Source organism: Cibotium barometz, chromosome 33 (assembly GCF_041138505.1).
Source record: "Cibotium barometz isolate CiBa-2024 chromosome 33, ASM4113850v1, whole genome shotgun sequence".
Lineage (NCBI taxonomy): Eukaryota > Viridiplantae > Streptophyta > Polypodiopsida > Cyatheales > Cibotiaceae > Cibotium > Cibotium barometz.
In genome coordinates, this window is record NC_141078.1 from 19264414 (window position 1) to 19273837 (window position 9424).

Below are 9424 nucleotides of genomic sequence, written 5' to 3' on the forward strand. Positions count from 1 at the left end.
ATGAGAATATTTGTAAGAGGTGTACCCTCCTCATATAAAAAGCGTCATTTCCAAGCAATGAACATAAGCAGCTCTCTATGAGTACAGGTTTCTATCTTGTAACCTAATTATGCTTGAGTCAAGCTTGATTAAGTCATTAGGAGTTTCATGATGTTGTTAATTATGCTACATCCACCATAGGATTAGTATTTCTTAATCATATGATTAGGATTGAGCACACCATAGCTATGCATGCTTGAGGCCTCATTCATATCCATGGTATCAGAGCCACTCCTCTTCTCATGAACTTCTCCATTAGCTTAGCCTCAGCCCACATTAATCCTTTCCACCAGTAATCTCATGTTTATTAAACCAATTTTCAATTTTTCCAGCATCTTATCCATAGCTCCCACTCGTGGACAAAATTTTCATAGCTTGATTCTCCACATCCTCTTCACTATTGATCAATTCCTCTTAGATATATCTTGTTGACCTCATTGCTATTCTATTGGCTTAATTTCTCATAAATCGTCTCATTTTCACCGACTGTAGAAACGCTCCATTCGTTACATGATGTAGTCAACATTGGATCAAGCCCTTATAGGGCTCGTTAGACACTACTACAAGGACTAAACAACTCAGGTATCAAGTACTTTGGCATACTACATGACCCGGGAGACGTGGATGTGCACAGGCACTACAAACAAGCACAAATCCACCAAATTTGGGCGACTTTGAGCTATTTCTTTCCCTTGGGACATTGATTCTCATCAAGGGTTCTAAGGCTATCAACAAAGCCCCATCAAAAGCTTTTGTATTTGCTCAATTTTGACCTCCAAAGTTTGATGTTGTTTATCACTATTTTTAGCTCTAATCACTATAATTAAGAGGATAATGAAAAAAAATTGGCCTAATTAAATGTTAAAATTGAATTCCTCAGGTTTTATTATCCTTGTTTGAGTGTCAAATCTCTCATTTGGCATTTGGGTCATTAACGGGAAGCCTTTTGAGCATATTCAGGTTTACCACTAATTTGTAAGCAATTAGACACTACCAAGAGTCAAAGTCTACTAAGACCTTTGCAATGGTGTCAAGCACTATCACAAATGTTGAGAAGTTCAATGGGGAAGGGTTCCACACCTTACAGAGATGAAGTACCCTCTAATGCATAAGAAATTGTGAAAAATCATTAAGAAAAATGTGCCGGATGAACCAATGGAAGGGTGGGTTGAAAAAGATGAGCAATCAATGTCACTTATTGGTTTACACCTAGTTGTATTCATCACATCAACTCTAAGGAACACGCTGCAAAGGATGCATGGGATACATTGAAGCTCGTGTTTGGAGCTAAGGCAAAGAACCAAGAAATTCACTTAAAGCTTGAATTCTATGGTCTACAAATGAACTTTAAATGAGTCTTTGGCTCAATTTGTTAGTAAAATGAAAGCATCATGACCCAGATAGATGGAATAGATGCTAAGATTAGAGATAAATATGCACCTGCAATACTCATAAAAAGCATGCCAGAGGAATATGGTGCACTTGTAACCACTCTAAAGAATCTACTGGAACCAACATTTGAGAATTATACTTGAAGAAGAGAAGCAGTTAAAGAATGCCATACAAAGTACATCAAGGAAACAAGCTTTGACATCTTGTGTTACCACACTTAACCACCTTGAGTAGCATGTTGTACTAAGGGGAAGTGATGGATCTTTTGTAATACACATTCAACCACCTTGTAGTATCCTATACATCATGGCACCAACGGGCGGTGTTTAAATTTGTGGCACCATTGTGGGAAAGGTATGAGTAGAGGACCAGCCAAGAGCATGCAACCACATCACACTTGGACATTATCCCACATGAGCATATTTGTAAGAGGTTTACCCTCCTCTTATAAAAAGGGTTATTTCCAAGCAATGAACGCAAGCAGCTTGCAAGCCTCTCTATGAGTAGAAGTTTCCATCTTATAACCTAATTGTGCATGACTCAAGCTTGATTAAGTCATTAGAAGTTTTGTTATGTTGTTAATTAGTCCAAACCCACCATAAGATTAGTATTTCTTAATCACATGATTAGGATTGAGCATACCATAGCTATGTATGCTTGAGAATTCATGTCCAATATTTTGACACTCGCTTGCGCACCTGTGGTCCTGGTTTGTTGGAGTGTGATCTGCCTTCTATCAGCTGCAACCCCCCTAATACAAGTACCTTCTTTGAGCCTGATGTAGTTTCCAACCTGCTCTGTTGTTGTTGGATCTTGTCGACTTCCTTATGCATATTAATGCACCGATTAATGTTTTGTACTCCTACATGTCAAAGTCTAGATGAAGTATTCCCATGCATGTTATTATTTGGTTCCTAGATTTTGGTTTGTGGAGGTAACAAGAATCTCACGGGCTACTACAACACCATGAACTGAGCATGACCTCCAACAATTTATATTTGTTGGGCAGATCTCTCTCTCTCTCTCTCTCTCTCTCTCTCTCTCTCTCTCTCTCAGTAGGTTACATTGAAATTGTATAATTGGGTTTCTTTTCATGTTCATAAAGGAACATGTTGCTGTTGAAGTTTCTATAAAGAAATACGTTCTTATAAACTAATTTTATTGACTTGTTAATGCTTGAAGTAGTCTCTGAAACCAACCACTTCATAGCATAACAACAAATAAACAACGTGATTACAAGTTGTCACTACTAATAGTGGCCTCTATTAGCTATATAGGACAGACACCTCAAATAACATCGGTGCCTACAAAGATACATAAAGTACATCTTTGTGTTTTAAACTAGCTAGTTGTCTAGGTAGGTTCAAAACATTCATTCCTCCCAACATAAATCAAGCAAAGTCCATATGTATTGACACCACTCCTATAGTTTTTGAAATCCTTAGGGCATGGATTCTGTAATGTCAATGTTGTGAAGTGATAGATGCATCTGCCTTCCCTACATTCAGCCTACCATCATAAACATACAAATTAGCTCTGAATTACACTCGATAGATACAAAAAAAGACTTGATTACTGCAAACGTGTGAGACTCACTGATTTTCTTCACTGGAGGCTAGAAACTTCTTATGGAATGGAATGGTTGGCAACCGTTGTCTGAACGATTTGTTGAGACCATGTTCTCTCTCTCTCTATCTCTCTCTCTCTCTCTCTCTCTCTCTCTCTCTCTCTCTCAACAGGTTGTATTGCAATTGTAAAATTGGTTTTTCATGTCCATAAAGAAATGCATTCTAATGAACTAATTTTATTGACGTGCTTATATAATTTACAACATACAAGATGGACTCTGAAGAACTTCATGACACTAATTGCTACACACAATACTCACCCCATTCCCATAGCCAACATTCTATGTAGGCACGTAGGAGTCTCAAATTCCAAACTATTGCAATGCCAAGTACCGTGTCTTCTCACAATGGACATTCATTCCATGTGCGTCCTCCCATCCAATCACTCACTTTCACAGCATGTTAACTGGACTGAGAATGGGATCTCCTTTCTCATTTAGGTCATATACCAAAGGCCAGGTTTGCGTACCACACTAGCCCATCAAGTCATACAACCTCCCAATTATGCCATCTAAGGATAGCATGCTGGAATGCAGTTTGAGGAAAGTGGGCAGCCACCATTAGTGCCTCAGAAAAAGCCAGCAAAGAGGAGATACATGAAATCTATAGATGCTAGCTTGGAGGGATTCGAGACACAGGAGAAAGGCAATATAAAGAAGACGAAAAAGGGTGCTACCAATAGCGCTTGTGTGGATGAGCAGACAACTAGGGAAAGAGCTGTGGGTGGCACAACTCATCCACATTTGTGGATCCATGGTGGTTGATGAAGTTGGGAAAACTCTGAAAAGCAAGGAGTGGTGTTAAAACCCTAAGATCTCTCTAGATAATTGTTATGCATAAACATGCATAAATCAGGCATAAACTCAACCACCCAACCACCCCCGAGCCCAAGGGATGCACACATGAGTCATAAATGAAATACATCATACCTCTACCTTGATGTCCCATACCATCAAGAGGTATAACACAATCCAATAGCATATAGCTATAGTGTGAAATGGTAGGTGAGTAGATATGGACCTCTACACAAGAGACCATAGCATAAGCCTCCAAGCCTCCAAGCTTCCAAGCCCCCTTGAGAGTGTGCCCCATGCCCCTATTATATAGGAGAGCCCTCAAGTGACTCTTGACTTTCCATTCCTCATGTGTGACCCTTGGATGCCTGACCCTAACCTTAAACCTTAAGGTTAGTCCTAACCCATGCTCCACTAGAGCTTGTTCCCATGCTCCCATGCTCACAAGCCTAATGTGGGTTAGCCTCCTAGTATATGCACACATAATGTGTATATAACATAGCACACATAATGTACATATAACATACTTCCCCTCTCTCAAAACATTGCACTCTTGCAATGAAAAGAAGGAGAACTGCGCTGAACAATCTCAACCAACTCCCAAGTCGAATCCTCAATCTCCCTATCTTTCCACCTAATTTTAACCTCAAGGATAAGTCAACTACAATGTTTCCTTTCCCTGAATTCATGTACCATATCAGGTTCATGTGGAATATAGGATAAATCTTCGACTTCAACGAGTTCTTGAGGAGTAACTCTATTATCCTCACCTCCCAGTTTCCCTTTCAATCTATTGATATGAAAGACTGGATGAACTCTAACAATTGGAGGTAGTTTTATTTCATACGCAACCGTGCCAATCCGATATATAACTCGAAATGGACCACAATATCTAGGAGATAAATTCGAGCATTTTTCCATTGACAAAGTCTGAAAATCTTTAAGAACATTAAAATAAATCAACGCTCCTGGTTCAAAAGACCGAGATGAGCGTCCCCTATCAGCATAAAACCGTGCCCTATCATGAGCACTCCTGATAGAATCCCGAGCTTCGGTCAGAATTTCCTACATATCATGCAAGAAATCCCTCGATGCATCAAGCTCGATGTCCTTAAGACCGACCTCAATAGGTGCCCTGGGTTGATACCCATACATAAGTATGCACGGACTAAAAAACCAATAGCCGTATATTTAAAACTGTTAAGGCAAATTCCATCATTGGAAGATATTTCCCAATATGATGATTTTCTAGAGACATATGCACAAAGCATATACACTATAATCTGATTCATACACTCTGTTTGCCCATCAGACTACTGCGGATGATCAGAACAATTCACATTCAAAGTAACTTTTTCGTTGTAAACCTTTCGGAATAAAGTAGGAAAGCATGGCATTATAACAGCAGAAACGAGGGATTCATCGGCGCCCCGACATACCCACATCTGCATATGGAATAATCGACATCTCGAGTTACCCATATCAACATAGAGTCATCAACGTCTCGATGAGTCACATATGTCCATCCGTAAACCATCAGGTTGATTGTGTAAATCACCTAAATTACGGAACTAGAGAAAGAAATGCCAACAAAGGAAGAATCCAAATTTCCTTATCCGAACACAACAAGATAAACTTGTTTGAACTCTAAAGAAAAAGATTTCAACAAGTGAAAATACCGACGAGATTTCCCTCATCAAAACATGCAGGCTATAGATAAAAGAAGTTTATCTAAAGAATGCCCACACTATAACTTCTAGTGAATTTAGAAAATAAGATTGTCTTTGAATATTGAGGTCAACATGCTAAGTGATGTAAGCAAAGCAACAATCTTGAGCCCAAATTATCCCATAAGATAATATATGTGAGGGATCCCTAGCGTCCCATTCCACCATGATACCACCCATACATACCTTAACAATTTGAAACTCCCTAGTATGCCGTCTAGGAAAATATGAATAAAATCCTGTATAAAAGGAATAAGATGGCCTTATCCAGACTTTCACATACTAAACCTGTCTCTATATACTTGAGACTACATCAAGGAATAAATCCTTCTGAGTACATCATTTAGAAAAGAAATTGAATTATTTGCGCCTTTCTAATGATAACTACCCAAAACACAATAAAGTTAGGGTAGAAAAATAACTCACCTAGATATATAAGTAACTACGTATCCGAGTTGGAATATGTATAAGAGTAAAAAATATACTCCAAAATTACGTGCAAAAAACGAAGGCAAATGCTACCTTCAAAGCACATGTAATTATTCAAAAGATCAAAAGATCCTTATAAAACCATGGATAAAAGCATAGAAGCTCCTCGAATCCATAAAAACCATAGTTGATCATAAAAATCAATGCATACCATCTAATGGACATAAATCATGCCAAAAGAAGCATTAAAATTGGTGGCCAACTCATCAATCCGGAGTATATGAACATTTTGTCGTTCAAATAAAACTCCAAAGTAAGAAAGTGAAACACATGTGTGTAGCACTCAATAATAAACCCCTAGACACAAGTGATCTAGGTAGAACCTGATGAGTCCATATAAAACTTAGAAAATATCCAAAAAAAATCCACCAAAACAAACCGATCAACTAACCCATGATAGACTTTGTCTTAGGCTTAAGAAATTAAGCACAATCCACACTTTAATAAGTGCAAAATAAATTATCATGGAAAAATGTCAAAGGTGAAACACACTTTGAACGAAAATTATAGCCATCAAAAGAAATTAAGGAACATGTCCAAAAAGAATGGCTAAACAATGGTAAAAAATCATGAATACATCGTTTAGAATTAATCCAAACATGAATATCCATTAATATGAGATATAATCATATTAATAATATGCGAATAACCCGCATCTATCTAATGTCAGCACGAGGAAACATACTTCAACATTAAATAACCCTCGAAAATATTAAATTCTCGAGAAAAAGAATTATCATGATTTTTTTCAAATTTTTTCTAATTTTATAGGACCTCAAAATATGATAATTTTGAATTCCACCAAACCTATCTTATGGCATTCCAAACCTATATTTTTCTAGAAAATTTTTAGCAATTAAATTTGCCAAAATAACATTGATATTTTAAAAATACCAATTTTTAGGATTTCTAAAAATAATTTCTAGAAATTTTCTAACTTTTTCCGAGAATCCCATCGTTCACGAAATATCCAATTCTGCCCGACAATTCTCAAATCCAATGAAAATTTACAATTTTAATGGATTTTTCTAATTTTCTGTCAAAAAATATATATTTTAAAGGAATTTGAATGGTCACGGGCGCCTGAATGGACACACCACATGCCAAACACCAACCCCACATTTTCTCGAAATTTAAAATAACCTTTGTCTAATTTTCCACTAATTTTCAGGAATTTTTTTAAAATTTTTAAATTACCCCGAACGCATTTAGAATACGAACGGTCAAAAAATTTCAGAATTCCAATGGTTTTCCCGGAATACGGAAAGCCAAAAGTTTTGGGAAAATGAAAAGATAAAAAAAAATCGGAATGTGAAAGGTCAAAGGTTTCCGGAATACGGAAGGTCAAAAGTTTTTTCGGAATTCGGAAAGCCAAAAGGTTTCGGGAAAACGGAAAGCCAAAGGTTTTCCGGAAGATGAAAAGCCAAAATTTTTCAATAAGAAAATTCCAGGAATTTTTCAGAGATTTATTTACCTCAAATTCCAATTTTTCTGAATTTTTCAGGCTTTTTCTTTTTTTTTAAATATTAGCAAAAGCTCTCCTTTTTTAATTAAAAAACTCATTTTTTTAAAAAAAATGGGAAAAAAAAAGAAGCTTTTAATGCTTATTAGCATTTTGATTTTTTCAGGGGGGGCGTTTTTTCGCCGGCGGCGGGCGGCTGCTGCGCAGCCCCCCCCTCCCGTCGCCTGCGCATGGAGAATGAGAGAGAGTCCTTCTTCTCCCCTCTCTCCTCCCTTTCCTCTCCATTTCAAACTCTCCTCCAATCTCTTCTCTCTCTCTCTCTGTTAAACAGAGAGATTAACGTAATCCATGATTAAGTTTTCAATTAAACTTTTTTTTAAAATCATAATTATCATTAATTATGATTAAAAAATCATTTTAAAGAGATTTTCTCACGAAAAAAAGAAGGAAAAATCAGATTTGAGAGGCGGAGAGAGTCCCACGCACACGGGAGAGCATCTCATGCATCAACACGCTGTCCCCTACTGAATTTCAGTAGAAATTGACAGAAATTTGATCGCATTCCCGTGGAAAAAACCCACAAAAATGTATAAAAATACATTTTTAATCATAAAAATGCTCAAAAAATTCCTTTAAAAATAGAAAAAATTTCTAAAATTTCTAGAAATTCAGGGAATCCATTCTACAAAAATATCCACCATAAACTCTATGGTATTTTTGTAAAAAATTCCATTAATGCTCGATTTTAACCATAAAAAATAGAGAAAATAGCATTAACTCACGGAATTTCCCTGCAACATCGATTCGTCCATTGAATTGTAGTTACACACGTTCCAATCACCAAAGTGATGATCCACGTGCAATTTATCAACACAAATCAACAAAAAATAACATTTTATTAGTAAATATTAAAATTTACTAAAAAAAATCAACAATTAAATAGAGATTGCTCTGATACCACTGTTAAAACCCTAAGATCTCTCTAGATAATTGTTATGCATAAACATGCATAAATCAGGCATAAACGCAACCACCCAACCACCCCCGAGCCCAAGGGATGCACACATGAATCATAAATGAAATACATCATACCTCTACCTTGATGTCCCATATCATCAAGAGGTATAACACAATCCAATAGCATATAGCTATAGTGTGAAATGGTAGGTGAGTAGATATGGACCTCTACACAAGAGACCATAGCATAAGCCTCCAAGCTTCCAAGCCTCCTTGAGTGTGCCCCATGCCCCTATTATATAGGAGGGCCCTCAAGTGACTCTTGACTTTCCATTCCTCATGTGTGACCCTTGGATGCCTGACCCTAACCTTAAACCTTAAGGTTAGTCCTAACCCATGCTCCACTAGAGCTTGTTCCCATGCTCCCATGCTCACAAGCCTAATGTGGGTTAGCCTCCTAGTATATGCACACATAATGTGTATATAACATAGCACACATAATGTACATATAACAAGTGGACCTTTAGTCAAAAGTTGCAACACAACTTGCTTCGCTTTTCCTAGAATATGATAAAGATAGTGAAAGTTGTCGCAAAGGGATAGGGCCGTCTGTACACCTTTGAGTACAAGAAGGATAAGACACACAATTCAATTTCAAGAGATGATCAAAAGGTCACTTGCCAATGGTTTGACACTGTGGACGAGCATATGCATGGTTGTGTGAATGTCATAAGCTACAACCATGCTCCTGCAATAGGAGGGAGTGGTGTGGGTGGAGGCAGTGGAGTTTCTAATGTGAAAGATGCCGCTGAATCATAGGATCGCAAAAGAGGCGGTCTTGAATGAGGTGTCTGCCCAAGGTCCTCGCAAGGACAAGAACATTGAGGAGAGCCTTCTGGACATGGTGAGCACATAAAAAATGATGGCAATCCATCG